Below are 17963 nucleotides of genomic sequence, written 5' to 3'. Positions count from 1 at the left end.
AAGAAGCGGGATGTGAATGTGATAGTCTGGGTATGTCTGAAAGAAAAGTCATTATAATGAACAAGAAATCAGCTTGTTTTGCCTCAAAAGCAATGATAGGGATATACTACTAGCCAACCTTAAAAAATGCTCTGTTGTGGGCCGGCCCGTGGCTTAGCGGTTAAGTGCGCGCACTCCACTACTGGTGGCCCGGGTTCGGATCCCGGGCGCACACTGACACACCGCTTCTCCGGCCATGCTGAGGCCGCGTCCCACATACAGCAACTAGAAGGATGTGCAACTATGATGTACAACTATCTACTGGGGTCTTGGGGCAAAAAAAGGAGGAGGATTGGCAATAGATATTAGCTCAGAGCCGGTCTTCCTCAGCAAAAAGAGGAGGTTTAGCTTGGGTGTTAGCTCAGGGCTGATCTTCCTCACTCACACACAAAAAAATGCTCTGTTGTGCTTGGTTCCCATTATTCTCTGGGGCTCATTTAGGGCTTTTAACAATGATGTTAAGAACCACCTATATCCTAAAATAGATACTTTTGAATAAAAGTGGCATTTTCATTACTAATAATGTGCTATCCTTCATTTATAGAGAAAAAATGCACTTTGCATCGCTTTCCTATTGTTACAAGTAGATTTAGGCCATTTACCTGATCTTTGGTTTAGTTTCCTTGGAGCCAATAGCAGGCATTTGCAAGAGACTTAGCTAAAGTTAGGGGGTACTCCGAGAGCCATGGAACAGAGCTGAGCCAACTAGCCTCACCCCAGAGAAATAAATTCAGGTCCTTTGCAGAGTGCTGTACCAACAAGAGCCAATGTTTACTCCCAAGTTATTTGATTTTCAAGCTATCTGCTTCAATAAACCTTTTCCCCTACATTATTTATGGGTTTATTTTGGTAGAGTCAACCAAGAGTTCAAGACCTTGTCTTGTACCTATGTGTTTCTTGCTTACTAATTATTCTGGTAAGGCTACCATATCTCTCTATCTGGGTCAGGGAAATTCTGCATGGAAAAGTCCCTCTAACTATATCTGTATTAGATTTCTGATCCAATTGAATTCTGATACACAGAATTCCACCCCACTTCCTGAATGGCATCTTAAGGGTCTTTCACTCTCTGATTTATGGCTCTCAAGATACTTCCCAGTTTCTTCTTTTCTGATGAGAAAACAAGACTTAATTTTTCACATGGTTATTACATTGAAATTACCATCAGAAAATTAACGTATTTAATAACTGTCAAAATGAGTGAAAAATGTGTCTGAAACGTGAGGACAACTATATTTATGAATCCCTTCAACCTCTTAGAGGCATCAGATACCAGGAGAAATGTCATTATGTGTTGGATCCAGGCCACGCTGTCATTTAAAATTTAGGTGAAAAGAGATGTTCTTTATTCAGTGACAGCTGAGAGCGTCATAATGAATAAAGGTCATTTACTTTATGTTACTTTTAATTTGTTCAGGGTTAAATATCTTTGCATTTTAAGCATTGGCAAGAAAATGTACTTCTTATCTGGGGTAAATTATAAACAATGTGGCATTATGAATTGATTAAATAATCAGATTTTAAAATCTGGAAATAGTTCCTCAGGGTAGAGAGATCAACTAGTTATTGATAAAGGATAGGACCCTTTGCCCTTTTGTTCTCCCATCCTATATTTTACAGGCAACACAGTTTCCATTCCCACTATCCAATTGTTACTACTGGAAATAGAAAGGACTCACTCATTCTTTTCATCACCTTTAGCAATATGATGAGGTCGGAGAAGTCTGCCTCATGTCCCACACAATATACACTCAAGGCTTCTTGAGAGTGTACTTGACAACAGCAGGAATAGGAGAAGAGACATTCTGTCTAGCTTCCTTTGCTTTGGGCACGAAATATAACTTTTCTTTCTCCCTGATCCTGAAAAAACCCTAGAATATATTGTCGGGGGAAGAGGGAGAATCCCCCTCTGCCCTTTTCCTTAAGGTTCTTATGGCTGGCCAAATAATTAACAAGACAGGTTAGCAGGAGAAAATAATACCAAGTTGAATAACATGTATACATGGGAGACAGCAGGGACACTGCGTTTCTCAACACAATAGCAGAAATTGTCCTCTTAAATACCATGTTCAGCCAACGACAAAGGAGGATGTTGGGGGTGGGGGGAGTCAGTTACAGGAGATTACCACTAGAGCACAGTAAACAAGAGTAAGGTTATTATGCAGCTTTAAGGCCTCAACTTCCACATTGATAAGCCTCTAGAAATGAGGCCATCCGTCCCTCTCCCCAAAACAGAGAGGGAGATACCTTTACAAATGGAGATTTCTCTTATAAATGTAAATGTTTGTCTGGCAACTCCTTGCAGGGCCATCTAGAGAATGTGGCCAGAGAGACAGAACTTCTGATAAGATGGGCTTGTTGGTGCCTTTCCTATTGCAACATTTATCCTACATTATCTTTACAGCCATCATGATAGAAGATCTGTTCCAGGAAGGAGCCACCATGTCAAATTCTTTAGGCAGTTAGAGGAGGAGGTCAAATGTCCCTCAGAGAAAACAACCAAGGTAAAGAGATAGATTTCAGGGTGACCAAATCTTGATCTCCCACAATATCCTCCTCAATGCTTCTAAATTCTTACAGAAGATACTCACAAAAATGTAACCTGCTCATGAATCCTGGGTTCACCCTTTGTGGGTCAGGGCTGGGGAACTTTTTCAATACTCGGCTCACACTAGTATTGGAGCTGCTTATAGGACTGCATCCTTGGCCTACATTGCTATTGGGCTTGGATTATAGGCTATTCCAGAATAATGACATTCATGAATGTGCATATATGTGTGTGTTTTAGTCTACTTCCCCAGCATGCTGGGTGTCTACCTATTTTCTAAAACTGCCTCATGGCCCTTCTTTGCACTACACAATCTGACTTTGGCAGCAGCAGAACTGAAAAAGAGCTCTTATGAGCATCCAGTATAGTTTCTGGCCTATCTGGAGGGCTCCTCCCTGTTTGCTTTGTATAGCCTTCTGTGCTCCCCTTCCCTTTTTGCCTAAACCAGGTTTGCCCTGCTCTGCATCCCGCTCTCCACCCCTGCTATTCCCTGGCACCACATTACAAAGGCTACACCAGAATCTTTTGGGATTTAGATCTTTGCCAGGTCAGAGCCCCTGCCTCTGTACACACATCCAAGGGGAATTAAAAGGAACTTCATGAAACACTATTCCAAGCTTCTGTTAAAATAATTTTTTCTGCTTCTTTGAGTTCCAATTTAAACCTGATTATTCCTTTTTTTAATTTTTAAGTTTACACTGCTTCAACTTCTTAATACATCTTTTCTTCATTTTCAGGACTTCTGATTGGAAAAATTCACAAGTATCCAGTATGGAATTTCTCTCTTTACGTGGTTCATAAATCCTTCTTACTTTTAATTTGCAAACTCCACTTTTCATCTATAGTTGCCATTGTTTCAATTTTTCCTTCCTTTCTCATCATACACAGGCCAAGAAGCTGTATATCTTGGATGATCTTTCCAGACTATCCTCTATGGCACATTGCTCTTTCTGTCTGGTACAAACACACACAATCTCTCTTAATTTCTCTCTCTCTTACAAAACAAAGAATGCATAAATTTTTGTGTCCTCTTAACCTGTCTCTACTTTATCTTCCTAATTTAGCTATTAAAGTCATCGACAAAATAAGACAAAGCCTGTTCTTTCTGTCTTTATTGCACTTATGCTGTATCCCTGTAAATAATGAGTGTTTATCCTAACTGACCAGGTTAGCTATAAAGAAAGCATTGATTTGGGGATGTATGTAGCAATTGCAAGGATAGCGAGACAGCGAGAGTTGCTGATCTTTGACTTTATTTGGAAAAGGAATTCATTCCTCACACTTTTTATTGAATGGGGCCAAGACCTCAGGGCCAGAAATAAGCAAACAAAGTCAAACTACAACTGAGTTTACCATGGGAACGAAGTGTTCTGAGAGTATTTTGGAAGACCCATAAGAATGAACTCAGACAGTAGCAAGTCCAAAATAAAATCCCCTCTTGGAGAAGTTGTGGCTTAAGAAACTCAACTTTCCATGGGCAAAGAAACCAACTTTTCCATGAGAAAAGGCAGTCTGTGTTTACTTTTCCAATCAGGCTAGGCTAATAGCACAATTTATCCTCTCCCAATCCCTCATCAAAATGTGCCCAAAAGTCTGTTGTCGTGTGGATTGGAGTTTGACTTACTTGTGTCCCTGGAGAAAATAGCTAGGGCCAAAAGGAGGAAAGTACAGGGAGGCAGATTTCAGGTCAACATAAAGAGTAAGTTTGAACTGTGAAAGTTGCCTGAAAATCAAACAGGCTGCCCCAGGAGGAAGTGTTTGAGCAGAAGCTAGGTGACTTCTTATCAGGAATGTCATCAAAAGGACTTAAGGATAAATGTGATGGGCAGGAGTCTATTATTTTTTCTGACCCCTAATAGTCCATAATTTTATCATTTTCTAAATAGTTTCTAGCAACTGTTTATCTGAATATGTTCTTTTATGCCATGGCCACTCCACCCAGGCATTCCTACTTTACCTACTTCTCTCTATAGCTCTTAGGCTAGATAAGCCCTGGAACTGGTCACTGTACTAACGGGAAGCATATATGAAGTTTCCTGGCTGACAAGTATTCACATGAAATTCAAATATCCTTTGTGCTAGTCCTCAAGGTTATTTTCCAATCCACTTTGCCCTGTCCTGCTCCTTCATTGCTTGAGGCTTTTCTGAACCTGGCCTTTTGACCAGCTGCTGGTTTGTTTTTCAATAAGTTGGTCCTCCAGGTTCTTGCTTTCCCCTAGGTCCCTTACTGATTGCTCCAACCTTTCATTTGCACGAGCTTTTGGACTCGAGATTTCCTACATCATTTGCAACATTTAAACATGTGGGCTCCAAAAACAAGCTACATGAGTTTAAATCCAGGCTGTTTTGCCACTTACCCGTTGCGTGACCTTGGACAAGACAGTTGTCCTTTTAGGACTTCAGTTCTTTCTTCTGAAAGGTAGAGGACAAAAGTAACACCTACGTAAATGGGTTGTTGTGAGGATTAAATAAAGTATGTAAAGGGCCAATCACATCAGTGATGGTTGAAGGCATCAGAAGCACTCTAGGAAGCGTTGGAGCAACAATTAACAGAGATCTCTTTGGGTTGCTATGGCGTTACTCCTTCAAGCTCAACTCCTTGCAGATGGTCTCCTTGCAGTTCCTTGAAGATGTCTCAGTCACCACTTGGGTCCTCAGAATTATTTTTGTACTATCTGCACCTTGAACCCCTCCAAAAGAAATTTAAATAGCTTATAGTAAGACCATTATAGGATAGATGCCCTACACATATCTTTTCCCTTTCCCTGTTAGATGGTATCTGAGTGACCATGCTTCTGAGATGCAATGTAGCAGAGCAGGGAAAGAGGTAGGCTCTGGAGTTAGACTGTCTTAATTCAAATCCCACCTTTACCACTCACTGGCCATGTGAGCCTGGGCAAGCTACCAACTCAGCTCCCCCAGACGAAAAATAGAGATGATAATAATAGCATCTACTCCATCGAGTGTATGCGTGGATTATATAAATTAATATACCTTAACACTATGTTCCTGGCACATAGTAGGTATTCAACTGATGTCAATTATTATTGTTGTCTCCTGGGCAAAGGAGATATGTCACACTCCTATAAATAATAGTGATTCTTAACAGGTTTGGGGGAAGACAGTATTAGACAATCCAGGAAAGGAAGCAAGTGTGACTTTGAATTTCATCTCATCAAATGGTTTGGATAAAACTACCATACATATCTTCCTCGACTTAGCACGGGCTTAGGTCCCAATAAACCCATCATAAGTTGAAAATATTGTAAGTCAAAAATGCATTTAATACACCTAACCTACTGAACACAAAAGCTTAGCCTCGCCTCCCTTAAGCATGCCCAGAACATTTACATTAGCCTACAGTTGAGCCAAATCACCCAATACAAAACCTATTTTATAATAAAGTGTTGAATATCTCACATAACATATTGAATACTGTACTAAAAGGGAACAACAGAATGGGTGTGTGGGTACAGAATGGTTGTCAGTGTATCGGTAGTTCACCCTCGTGATTGCGGGGCTGACTGGGAGCTGCGGCTCGCTGCCACTGCCCAGCATCATGAGAGAGGATCATACTGCGTATTGCTAACCCAGGAAAAGATCAAAATTCAAAATTTGAAGTATGGTTTCTACTGAATGCATATCAATTTCACAGCATCGTAAAGTCAAAAAATCATAAGTTGAACCATCGTGAGTCAGGGACTGTCTGTACACGCAACCAAGAATCTCTGACCTATTCAGTTGCTGACCTAGACTTTTGCATACTCTTTGTTTTCCTAATCATAGCTTCTAGCTTGTCTCTATATTCTGTTACTATCGCCCATAGTCCTGACATTGAGCTTCTCTAGGCTGTCTTGGGGGACATAACCCCACAACCTCTAAGGGTCCTGAGCAGGCACTACGTTCACAGAGCAATAGTAAATTCCAAATACACAGGCCCCAAACTTGGTGATTCCTACACTTGTGTCTGGGGCAGGGAGAAGCGCTTCAAGGTGCTCACTAAGCATTCGGAATATTAGCCTAAAGCAGTCCAGACTAAGAAAGGATAGAGGCAGACACGAGATAATCCATCTGCAGAAGAGGATGGAATGCACCACAAAATTCCAGGGAAATTAGGAATAAACGTGCTGTGGTTTTACAAACAATTTTTGCTGAGGAAAAATTTAGGTGGGGGCGGCATTGGAAGGGAAGGAAGAGGGTTCACTGAAGATATTTTTTAAGAGTAATATGGAATTTTCAAACACATTTGGAAATTCCCCGTGTCCCTTATCTGAATGTAGCCTGGGAGTGTAAGCGGGCCGGGATTGACAGCTCACTGGTTCTGTTCCTACTTCAGCCACGCCCTTCATATGTGACTCTGATAGCCTCTTGCCCTCTCAGTGCCACTTAGATTCACCATTCCTAAAATGGGAAAAACCAGCCTTGATCCCCAAATCTGGTAAAGGAACACAAGGAATTGTATCAGTGCTTGCCTTTGGGATCAGCATCAGAGATATAAAAAGCCGTGTCCTGATCTTCATTCTGTAGGCCTGTGTGTAAGCTGGACTCTAGCCAGAATCTCAAACAACGACTTATTTACTAATAATATGCTTCCTTCCAACAAGCTGTTTTGTAAGGGAAGAGTGTAAGAAGTATTTAGGGGGCCAGGGTTTGGAATCAGATCCTGGCTCTCACACTAACAAGTTGTATGACCTTGGGAAAGTTAATTATTCCTCGAATGACTTCATTTTTCTCAGCCGTAAAATGGGGAAAAATACAGTTCCTCCCTCCTTGGGTTTTTGTGAGGACTGAGGTAAAGTGTATGAAGCACTTAGCTCAGTGCTTGGCACACAGTGCATGCTAAATAAATGTGACCTATTATTATAAATGAGCCTCAGTATTCCATATTTGGGTGCATCGGGGAAACAGAGAGGGATGAAGAAAGAGACTAATATAGAGAAAGACATTACATGAGTTGTCGCAGAGGAGTGGGCTCAATGTCATCAAGGAGTATATGTTGAGAGGATGTGCAAGTTGGTAAAACCAGGCTGCACCTAAGGAAGGGAAAAGGCAGTATCATACCAGAAGTGACTAAGGCTGGGACCGGTTTCAGGCAGATGAGAGCAAAAGTGACCTTGTTTGGGTATTTGTTCCGGGAAACCTAGAACTGACAGGAAGGAGGAATCAGTTCATTAGCACCATGTTACCCAAAGTCATAGCTTGAGCCACATTCCTTGTGAGAAGGCCCACTGGAAAGGGGTAAGGCAGGCTGAAGAAGATCAAAATATCAGGGCAGAAGGCTGGGCAAAAACATGTGCTGGCCCTGGCTTCCAAGGCTGGAGGTTCTGCATTCATTTAATAAACATTAGTGGGGCATCTATTAAGTGCAAAGCATCCTTATGGCATCTGAGAACAGCAATATACTCCCAGAGGCTATCTTGCCTCTGTGAATGCCACAGCCAGATCACTATTCACAGCCCTCTTCACTCATTCAATTAATATTTATTGAAAATCTGCTAGGTGCCAAATATTGTGGTAGGAACTGAATATCCAGAGAAAAGAAAGGAAACAAAAAGACTTTAGGAGCAGTCTATTTTGTGCACTCCAGACAAGAGCCTTCTTTGCTAATCACCCTACCTCCACCATGTCCCAAACGCTGAAGGTCAGGCAGCCAGTGTTTCCACTGTTGCATCATCCACAGGACAACTGGGTACCCTCTCATGAGTCACAGAATTTGCTTACTGATCATCCAGCTTGTTTCAGAACATCGTTTCCTTACAAGTTACAGTTTTCCTCTGATTCAATTCCCACACTCACCTCTCACAATACTGCTCTCAGAGCAGACACCTCCCTAGGTCAGGGGTTTTACAACTACGATTCAAAGACCTCTAAGTCCTCACAGAGGTCATGGTGTTTCTGAAAGCATTCAATTTGAATTGCAATAATTATATTTTTAAATATCTTTCAAAACATAGCAAAATAATAACACACTCAAATGGAATAAATAACAAATTGTAATACATTGGGAACCACTATAATTTTAATTTGTGCTACCAGGTGAATTCGTTTTTGGTGCAGACCTTGATTGACAGCTAGGCCTACCATTTCTATTTAATTCAAGAGTCCCCTGAGACTGCAAGTTGCGCTATCCAAAACACTGTTTCTATTTGCAATTTATCTGTGTGAATTAGGAATATCTCTACACTGCGCAAACAAAATCTTATAGAAAAAATAAATTAGATACTGAAGCTGAACGTAAGAATACAGCTATCACCAGAACCCCCTCTTCCAAAGGTTTGTATTTATCAGAACTTCATTCATGTACTGATTATACCCTAAGTAAATAGTATAAATTTGAACTTAAAATATTCTAACATATGTTTACATATTACAGCTCTCCGTCAGATTCCATTTGACAGAAATAAAACCTACTGTTAAAAATAAAATTTTGAAACCACTGTCCTAAGTAAACTCTGAGCTGCCCACATAGTTTAGTAGGACAAAGTCAGTTACAAAGCATAAGCAAATTTGAGCCATCCCAGTAAGCAGCCTGTACAAAAGAGATGCTTGAAAAGGATGGGGACCTATGTTTCCATATCAATCCATCTCTTCAAGAAACTAGAGGACATTTTCATAAAGCTGTCCATCATGGCCAAGGCTCTGCAGCTTCACAACACAACGCTTGTGTTACAGTGTCCATATTCAGGATCCATGAGGCTCCTCTCTCTGCCCACTCCAACTAAAATTGACTGTTCTCCTCTTACCAGGACTGCAACTACTCCCCTTTGAAGCAGTAAATGGTTCAGAAGAATATGAAGCACACGTTGCCTTGGATTCCCAATGCTACACAAGGGTGGCTAAGTACCTGGGAGACTGGGAAGGATAGGGACCAAAGTGCTTTCTATATGAGAATTGACCACCCATTGCTGTGCTTCACGCAGTGTCCTTTAATCTGCCCCACTAAAATCAAGCACTCCCCACCTTACTCTGGGAGGATCCTCAGAGTTCTTCAAAGCTAAAAATCAAGCAATTTTGGTGCAACTCATTTCAGTAGTGCAACTTCTCAAAAGTGACCCTTTCTTGCCAATCCTGTTCCCTGGCCCTCACCCTGGTCCATTGGCAGTCTATTTGAATGGCCCTTAGGCTTCTGTATTTCTGTCCCTGACTGGCTCGACTGGGCCCTCCCTCGGTTTTTGCCCTGTTTTCTGCTCTGGCTCCTGCCTCCTCAACCCACTTCTCTTTTTCCTTCTCCTACACTCTCTCAGCAATGGCCCTAGCCCAGCTTCTCATGTTCTTGTTTCTCCTCTTTTAATTCTAGGCTTCACAGTTGTACCTTGAACCATCTACCTCTCCAGTGATCATACCTGCTTAGTCCACACCATTTTTGGCTGAAAACAAACAGAAACTAATATCCAATTGTGCTTTGTGATCATCAGGAAGGATGCAGTTGATTCCACTTTTTATAAAAGTTGTAAAGTAAAAGATGGTGTTGCAGATACTTTTTTTAACAGTAATTCAGACTGCCTGTTTTCTTGATCCTGTAAACATATACCAATAAAACCAGTGAAGACAGGAATAAAAAAAAAACACAATATAGTTAACAATTCAAATAAATCCCTCTGAGCCTAGGGCCTTTCAAACACGTTATTTTACTGTTGGCTTGCACAGCCAGGTGCCTCCACTTTCTGCTTCCTGTTAACTGGATTCTGCTTATTTTTGAGAATTTCTCAAGTTTCTTTCCTTGCATTATTTATATTTCTAAAAGCCTGATTATCATTTAAATTACATCTAAAAGCAACTGATTGTGTTGCCTCTGAAGCATAGCTGGAAAAGGGGAGTAGGCAGGTTCTGGGGCAAATCCCACTGGGTGCCTCTCTGCCTTTCCCTTTTTCAGATACATTTATCCAAATGAAATCACATTAAGGTGAACATCAAAGCCATTCTTGAGGGGCAGGGCAAACAAAAACTTGCAACCTGAAGGGCTTGTGTAGAAAGTGGAAGATAAAGAAGCTTTGGGTAGGGGACGGTGGTTTAGCGGAGGAGGTTTCAGGTCTGTATGTAATCCTCAACTAAGGAGTTCTCATTATTTTCCCCATCATTCCACAGTCCACTGCTCCACCCTCTTAGCAGAAAAGGAATCTATAGTTGGGGGAACTTTGGTAAAGTAAGAGCCCCAGTAAATTATGGTACATCCGTATAATAGAATCTAAGCTGATATTAAAAGAATAAGGTAAATCCATATATGCTGATGTAAAAAAATTTCCAGAAAATATTGCAAAAAGTGAAAAGGGGAGGAGGTTTATATCTGTATCTGTATTTGTATCATGATACAATTTATGCTTTAAAACTCTCAAGACTATTAAGAGTATGTGAATGCAAAGGCATTAAAAAGAAGTGAAGATAAGACTGGCAGGATACACACTATTAATGTTGGCTACCTTTGGAAAGGGAAGTTGACAGGTGTCAATGGGGACTTTTCTCTCTCATTTTATATTTCTGAAAATGTTAACGATGAATGAGAATTATTTCTGTAATATGCTCAAGATGAAAAAAAAGGAAGATGATTTCAAGATTGGAGATGAGACCAGAGTGATCCTCATAAGCTTTGCCCTCAAATCCTCTATTCTTCTCATCCACCAATACAAATTCCAAATAGCTCATGCTACCGAAGTTCGACTCAGTTCCTCAAAGAGTCCAGGCTCTTACACATGTTTTCCTTTCAGCATAGAATACTCTCCTTCTCCTCCTTCCTCTATTTTCACAGGGTTAATTTCTTTTTGATCTGCTCTATCTGCTTAGACGTCACTTCATCCAGAAAGATCCTCCCACAATCCACTCTCCACTGTCGCCCTCCATTCCCCCACCCATCCTGCCTGCAAGGCAGGGCTGAATCAAGGGCCAGGATGAGCAGGTTGTCAGTTGGCCCAGTTAAATGCCCAGTAAAAAGGGGAAATGACAAGTGAAGTGTCAGAGAAGAGTTACACTTCTAAGGGGAGTTGACCCCAAATGCCTGGTCTTGGATACATACTCAGCTCCCAGAGAACCTGGACTTCTGCTACCACAGCCTACCATTGAACATTGTAATTGTCTACTTGCTTGTCTGTATCCCTCACTAAAATGCAAATACTATGGGACCATAAGGGAAGACTGCTTGTCCATCTTATTCTCACCTATAAAACTCAGAACCAGCACAGTAGATGCAAAATATTTGTCTTACCTCAAGCTGTTATAACAAAATACCATAAACTTGGTGGTTTAAACAACAAACATTTATTTTTCACAGTTCTGGAGGTTGGAAGTCTGAGATCAGGTTGCCAGTGGGATCAGGTTCTTGGTGAGGGCCCTCTTTCAGGTGGAAGAAGGTTGACCTCATATCCTCACATGGTGGAAAGCAAGTGAGCTAGCTTTCTGATCTCTTCTTATAAGGATACTAATTCCATTGATGAGGGCTCCACCTTCATGACTTAATCACCTCCCAAAGGCCCCACCTCCTGATACCATCACATTAGGATTAGGGTTTCAACATGTGAATTTTGGAGGGACACAAACATTCAGTCCACAGCGATATTTATACATGGGATAGATGTATAAATCACAAAGGTCAGTGATTTACTCAAGAGAAGTGAGTTTGCAGATAGAAAAATTTTGTATCCTTTACTCTAGGGACTGTAGATTCTCTTAATCATAGGACTGAGAGAAATACAAGGAACAAAAAACTGGGAACCAAGCACAGCTTTTAGTGGAAAAAAATTAAAAGTGGCCTCTCCCTGATTAGATGATTCCTTTGACATAGGACAGTGTTTCTCAACCTTGACACTACAGCCATCTTGGGCTGGATAATTCTCTGTTGTAAGGGGCTGTCGTGTGCATTGTAGAAAGTTTAGCAGCATCCCTGCCCTCTACCCACTAGATGCCAGTAACACAACTGTTGTAACAAAGTCTTGCCAAATGCTGCCTAGAAGTCAAACTCACCAACAGGGTTTTCATAGATGTAATAGAGTAGTGCCGTAAATAAGAGACAACACTTTCATGCTCATATGCACCCCCTTTTTGACACATGATTTGATCCTTACAAGCAGAAGGGCCCCAAATGAGTGATTATGATTACTGGATAGGTAGGGGCTTGGGCCAATAGTCTTGTCTTAACTAGGTGACATGAGGGTTTATGTATAGTCAACCTTTACTAAACATTCCCAGGTTTGAAACTCAGTTCCAATTATTCTCAAGTGATTCTGAAAGTTCATGACACATAGTCATTTGTCAGTGTGCTGGGGCATGAAATTGTACCATGTTCTCTCAGTGGCTGGTGCATGGAGGTGAGTTATTTAGCTAGTGAGTGAACCTAGCTGATCACCCACCACAGACATCATTTCCTTTTTAAGTACCTTCACCTTAACATGTGTAGGGGAGCAGAATTTGCTACCCCAAAATATATCTCTTTGGCTTGATTATTTTTAAGAACAAACAACTCAGAAAGAAACTTTGACCTTCCCCCTAACTGCCTAAAAGAATTTAAGATAGAAGACCTGTTCCATGAAGGAGCTATCACCATAGATATCTACAGTATAATATGAACTAGGTGTGGTAGACAGGGAGGAACCTAGCAAGGTCCATTTGATCAAAGTTCTCTCCATGTCCCATTGTCTCTGCAAGGCATGGCAAACATTTGTTTACCAAACATTTGCTTTCCCATCTCCATGTAAGTTGCCTTCCTCCTCTTTGAAGTCCCAAACTACTACCTCCAACATCCTCTCTTGTCTTTAGCTAAAGGTGGTATTTAAGGTGGTGGCTTTGGCCATTTTGGCAAGTTATTCAGTTTTCCTGGGTTTCTCCCATGTATACACATTATTAAACTTGATTTGATTTTCTCCTATTATTCTGTCTCTTGTCAATTTAATTCTTAGATGAGCCAGAAGGATGTAGATGGGTAGAGGAAAAAAGAAAAATAATGGCTGCCCACTAGACCACTATCCATGGGAAGTAAGGGAGAAGATATGTGAATGGGGTAAGAGCAGGGAGCAAGCAAGAGTGATAGATTCCATAAGTAGATCTACCAAGTGACAGCAGCTGTGATTTGAACCCAGCTATACCAAGTTCCAGGTCTCATATTCTTAACCCCTGTAGCAGTGGTTCTCAGACTTTAGTGTGCATCAGAATATCTTGGAGGCCTGTTAAAACACAGATTCCTGGGACCCATCCTTAGGGTTTCTGATTAAGTCTGCAATGGAGCCTGAGACTCTGCATTTCTCATAAGTTTTCAGGTGATGTTGATGCTACTGGTGTGAAGATTACATTTTAAGAACCATCGCTGTACAGCATTCATGCCTTTGTTTATATTGTTGATTCTTTCTGGTCTGCTCTTTCCCTCCATGAATGACCGTGGATCTTTACCATCCTTCAAGGCACAGCTCAAATACAGCCTTCTCTATGAAGCCTTCCCTGATCTCAGGACCTCCTCTTGCAAGAGCTGTGATGTCTTCTGTGGTTATGGGATGGGATATGTGGAGTCAGCAGTTCTGGAATACAAAGAAGCAATGGGTGCAGGGAGGGAAGGCTCTAAGGTTTGCAAAGATATTTTGCCAGTGAGTTCTGTACATTGCAGTTGTGGTTGTTCTAAAAGTGTTATAAGCCGGGTGATCCCACAACAAAGCTGTCAACGTTTGGGTCTCAGATTGGTTGGAACAATGAATCCAAGCCATTCAGCAAACGTGACTCAAGAGGAGAAATGGAGAGGAGGGAAGTCAAGATGGCGGCATAAGCAGACTCTGAACTCACCTCCTCCCATGGACACAGCCAATTCCACTACTCGTGGAAAATTACCCCTGAGACAGAACTGAAAACTGGATAAGAGGAACTCCTGCAACAACGGACAATCCTAATTGAGGTGGAAGAGGCAGAGATTCCCTTCTGGAGAGGAAAAACGCCGCCTTCACAAGCCGCCAGCTTCATGGCCGCCGGGAGCAGCGCACAGGTACGCAGCCCTCCCTGGAGGCACGGGGCCCTGAGCCGGGGAGCGCCCCCGCTGTGGACATTTTGTGGATCCACTACAGTCGAGACCAGCGGCATAATATCTGACTTTACCTGCTACTAAAACATTGGGGAGTAACCCCAGAAAAGCTGGTTCACAGAGAAACTAAAACCGGCTCTTAATGGGCCCACACGCAAACTCACCCGTTTCAGAAAGCATCCTAAAATCACCAGAAAGAAAGGTGCACAGTGCTGTGGTGAAAAGAGACTCACCTAATAGGCCCTGAGTGCATCTCGGTGAGAGGTGAGACCTCTCCAGGGACTGGGACATTGGCGGCGGCCATTGATGTGGCCTGGTGTGGGCGTGCTGACACAGATGCCATTGGAGTTCTCCCTGGGGCCTGCTAGCCCAGGGTCTGCCCCATCCACTAGAGTACAGATTTAATCCAGCTCAGCCAGGGCAGGCAGCCCACCCTAGAGACCGGCCCCACCCAACAACAAGCCCTCAGGCAACTTGTGGGCCTGCATAGATTGGTGACTGGATTCTCTGCAGCCTGGCAACTGAGCCGACTTTAACGGGGCAGGGAGTGCACAAGGAGTGGGTGGAGAGTGTGGGGTGGTGGCGGAGTGTGTGGGGCTCCTGCCGTGGAGAGACTGGGTCCGCTTGGGGAGGTCGGGGCACACACATGGGGCAGGACTGTGTTGACTGTGTGTGTGGGCCTGTGGGTGGCAGGGCTTGTCAGCTGCAGAAGACTTGTGCTTCTCAAAGACCCACATAGGGGGTTTGCCCCACCTTCCAAAGCCTGAAACAATTGGATGCTCCTGTGCCTGAGGCCAGCCCCACCCAGCTGCAATCCTCAGAGAGCTGACAGGAGACCTAATAGGCTAGAGGCTTATAGCAATTGTAAGGCCCTGAGCCTAACAACCTGCCACGCTGGGGGACCACTCACTTAAAAGAAATACTGCAACACAAATGTGGTATTAGAACTTGCAGCCAACTGTGCTGGGGCTCCCCACACCTGATAAAGAGACTGAAGGGCCCACAACAACTACAAGCAGGTGAGCATTACAACAGCTGGCCAGGAGCATAACTCGGCCTCCCTGGGCACCTATAGGGAGAGCAAACAGGCCACAACAGAAGGACACACGTAGCCCACATAGGGGTCACCCCTGGAACATTGAGAACTGAGGGAAGCACACTGGAAGCCTCCTAAGGCATCACTTATATAAGGTCACCTATCCAAGAGCAGGAGACATAGCTGACCTACCTAATACGTAGACACAAGCACAGGGAAAGAGGCAAAATGAGGAGGCAAAAGAATACGTTCCAAGTAAGGGAACAGGACAAAACCTCAGAAAAGGAACTAAGTGAAACAGAAATGAGCAATCTACCTGACAGAGAGTTCAAACTAAGAGTGTTAAGGATGCTCACAGATCTGGGGAGAAGAATAGATGAACTCAGTGAGAATGTCAACAAAGAAATGGAAGATATAAAAAAGAACCAATCAGAAATGAAGAATACAATACTGGAAATGAAAAATTCATTAGAGGGACACAAAAGCAGAGTAGAGGATACAGAAGAATGGATCTGTGAGCTGGACGAAAGACTAGAAGAAATTACCCAAGCTGAACAGGTAAAAGAGAAAAGAATTAAAAAGAGTGAGGACAGTCTAAGGGACCTCTGGGACAACATCAAGCGCACTAACATCCGTGTTATAGGTGTCCCGGAAGGAGAAGAGCGAGACAAGGGGGCAGAGAATCTATTTCAAGAAATAATAGAAGAAAACTTCCCTAACCTAAGGAAGGAAACAGACATCCAGGTACAGGAAGCACAGAGAGCCCCAAACAAGATAAACCCAAAGAGGCCCACACCAAGACACATCACAATCAAAATGTCCAGAATTAAAGATAAAGAGAGAATCCTAAAAGCCGCAAGAGAAAGTCAAGTTACATACAAAGGAAACCTCATAAGGCTGTCAGCTGATTTCTCAGCAGAAACCTTACAGGCTAGAAGAGAATGGCACGATATATTTAAAGTGCTAAAAGGAAAAATCTTACAGCCAAGAATACTCTACCCAGCAAGGTTATCATTCCAAATGGGAGGAGAGATCAAAAATTTCCCAGACAAGCAAAAATTAAAGGAGTTTGTCGCCAAGAAACCAGTGCTACAAGAAATGTTAAAGGGACTGATTTAAGGGGAAAAGAGAAGACCACAAATAGGAAAAATTATCTATTTCCATGATAAGAACATAATGGATACACATGCACAAAAAGAGGTTAGATATGATATCAAAAACAAAAGGAGGGAGGAGGGGAGTTAAAGAGTAGAGCTTTCAGACAGAGGTCAAACTAAAGAGACCATCAATTCTGTATAGAAGAAGGAAGGAACAGAGAAGGACTACTAAAACACTGAGAAAAAAAAAAAGTTAAAAAATGGCAGTAAGTACATACTTAACAATAGCTACTTTAAACGTCAATGGACTAAATGCCCCAATTAAAAGGCATAGGGTGGCTGATTGGATTAAAAAACAAGACCCATATATATGCTGCATCCAAGAGACACACTTCAGACCTAAAGACACTCACAAACTGAAAGTGAAGGGATGGAAAAAGATACTCCATGCAAATGGCAATGAAAACAAAGCTGGGGTAGCAGTACTCATATCAGACAAAATAAACTTTAAAACAAAAACTGTGAAAAGAGACAAAGAAGGGCATTACATAATGATCAAGGGAACAATGCAATAAGAGGATATAACACTTGTAAATATCTACGCACCCAATGTAGGTGCACCTAAATATATAAAGCAATTATTAACAGACATAACAACAGAAATAGACAGTAACACAATAATAGTAGGGGACTTTAACACTCCACTTACACCAACAGATAGATCATCCAAACAGAAGATCAATAAGGAAACATTGGCCTTAAAGGACACACTAGAACAGATGGACCTAGTAGATATATACAGAGCATTCCATCCAAAAACCAAAGAATACACGTTCTTTTCAAATGTACATGGAACATTCTCCAGGATTGATCACACATTAGGCCGCAAAACAAGTCTCCATAAATTTAAGAAGATTGAAATAATACCAAGCATCTTTTCTGACCACAACAGTATGAAACTAGAAATCAACTATAGGAAGAAAATCAGAAAAGCCATAAATACGTGGAGATTAAACAAAATGCTACTGAACAACGACTGGGTCAACGAAGAAATCAGAGAAGAAATCAAAAAATACCTGGAGACAAATGAAAATGAAAATACGACATGCCAGAATTTATGGGATACAGCAAAAGCGGTTCTAAGAGGGAAGTTTATAGCAATACAGGCCTATCTCAACAAACAAGAAAAATCTCAAATAAACAATCTAACAATGCACCTAAAGGAACTGGAAAAAGAAGAACAAACAAAGCCCAAAA

Source organism: Diceros bicornis, chromosome X (genome assembly GCF_020826845.1).
Source record: "Diceros bicornis minor isolate mBicDic1 chromosome X, mDicBic1.mat.cur, whole genome shotgun sequence".
NCBI classification, from domain to species: domain Eukaryota; kingdom Metazoa; phylum Chordata; class Mammalia; order Perissodactyla; family Rhinocerotidae; genus Diceros; species Diceros bicornis.
This window is presented reverse-complemented; position numbering follows the sequence as displayed.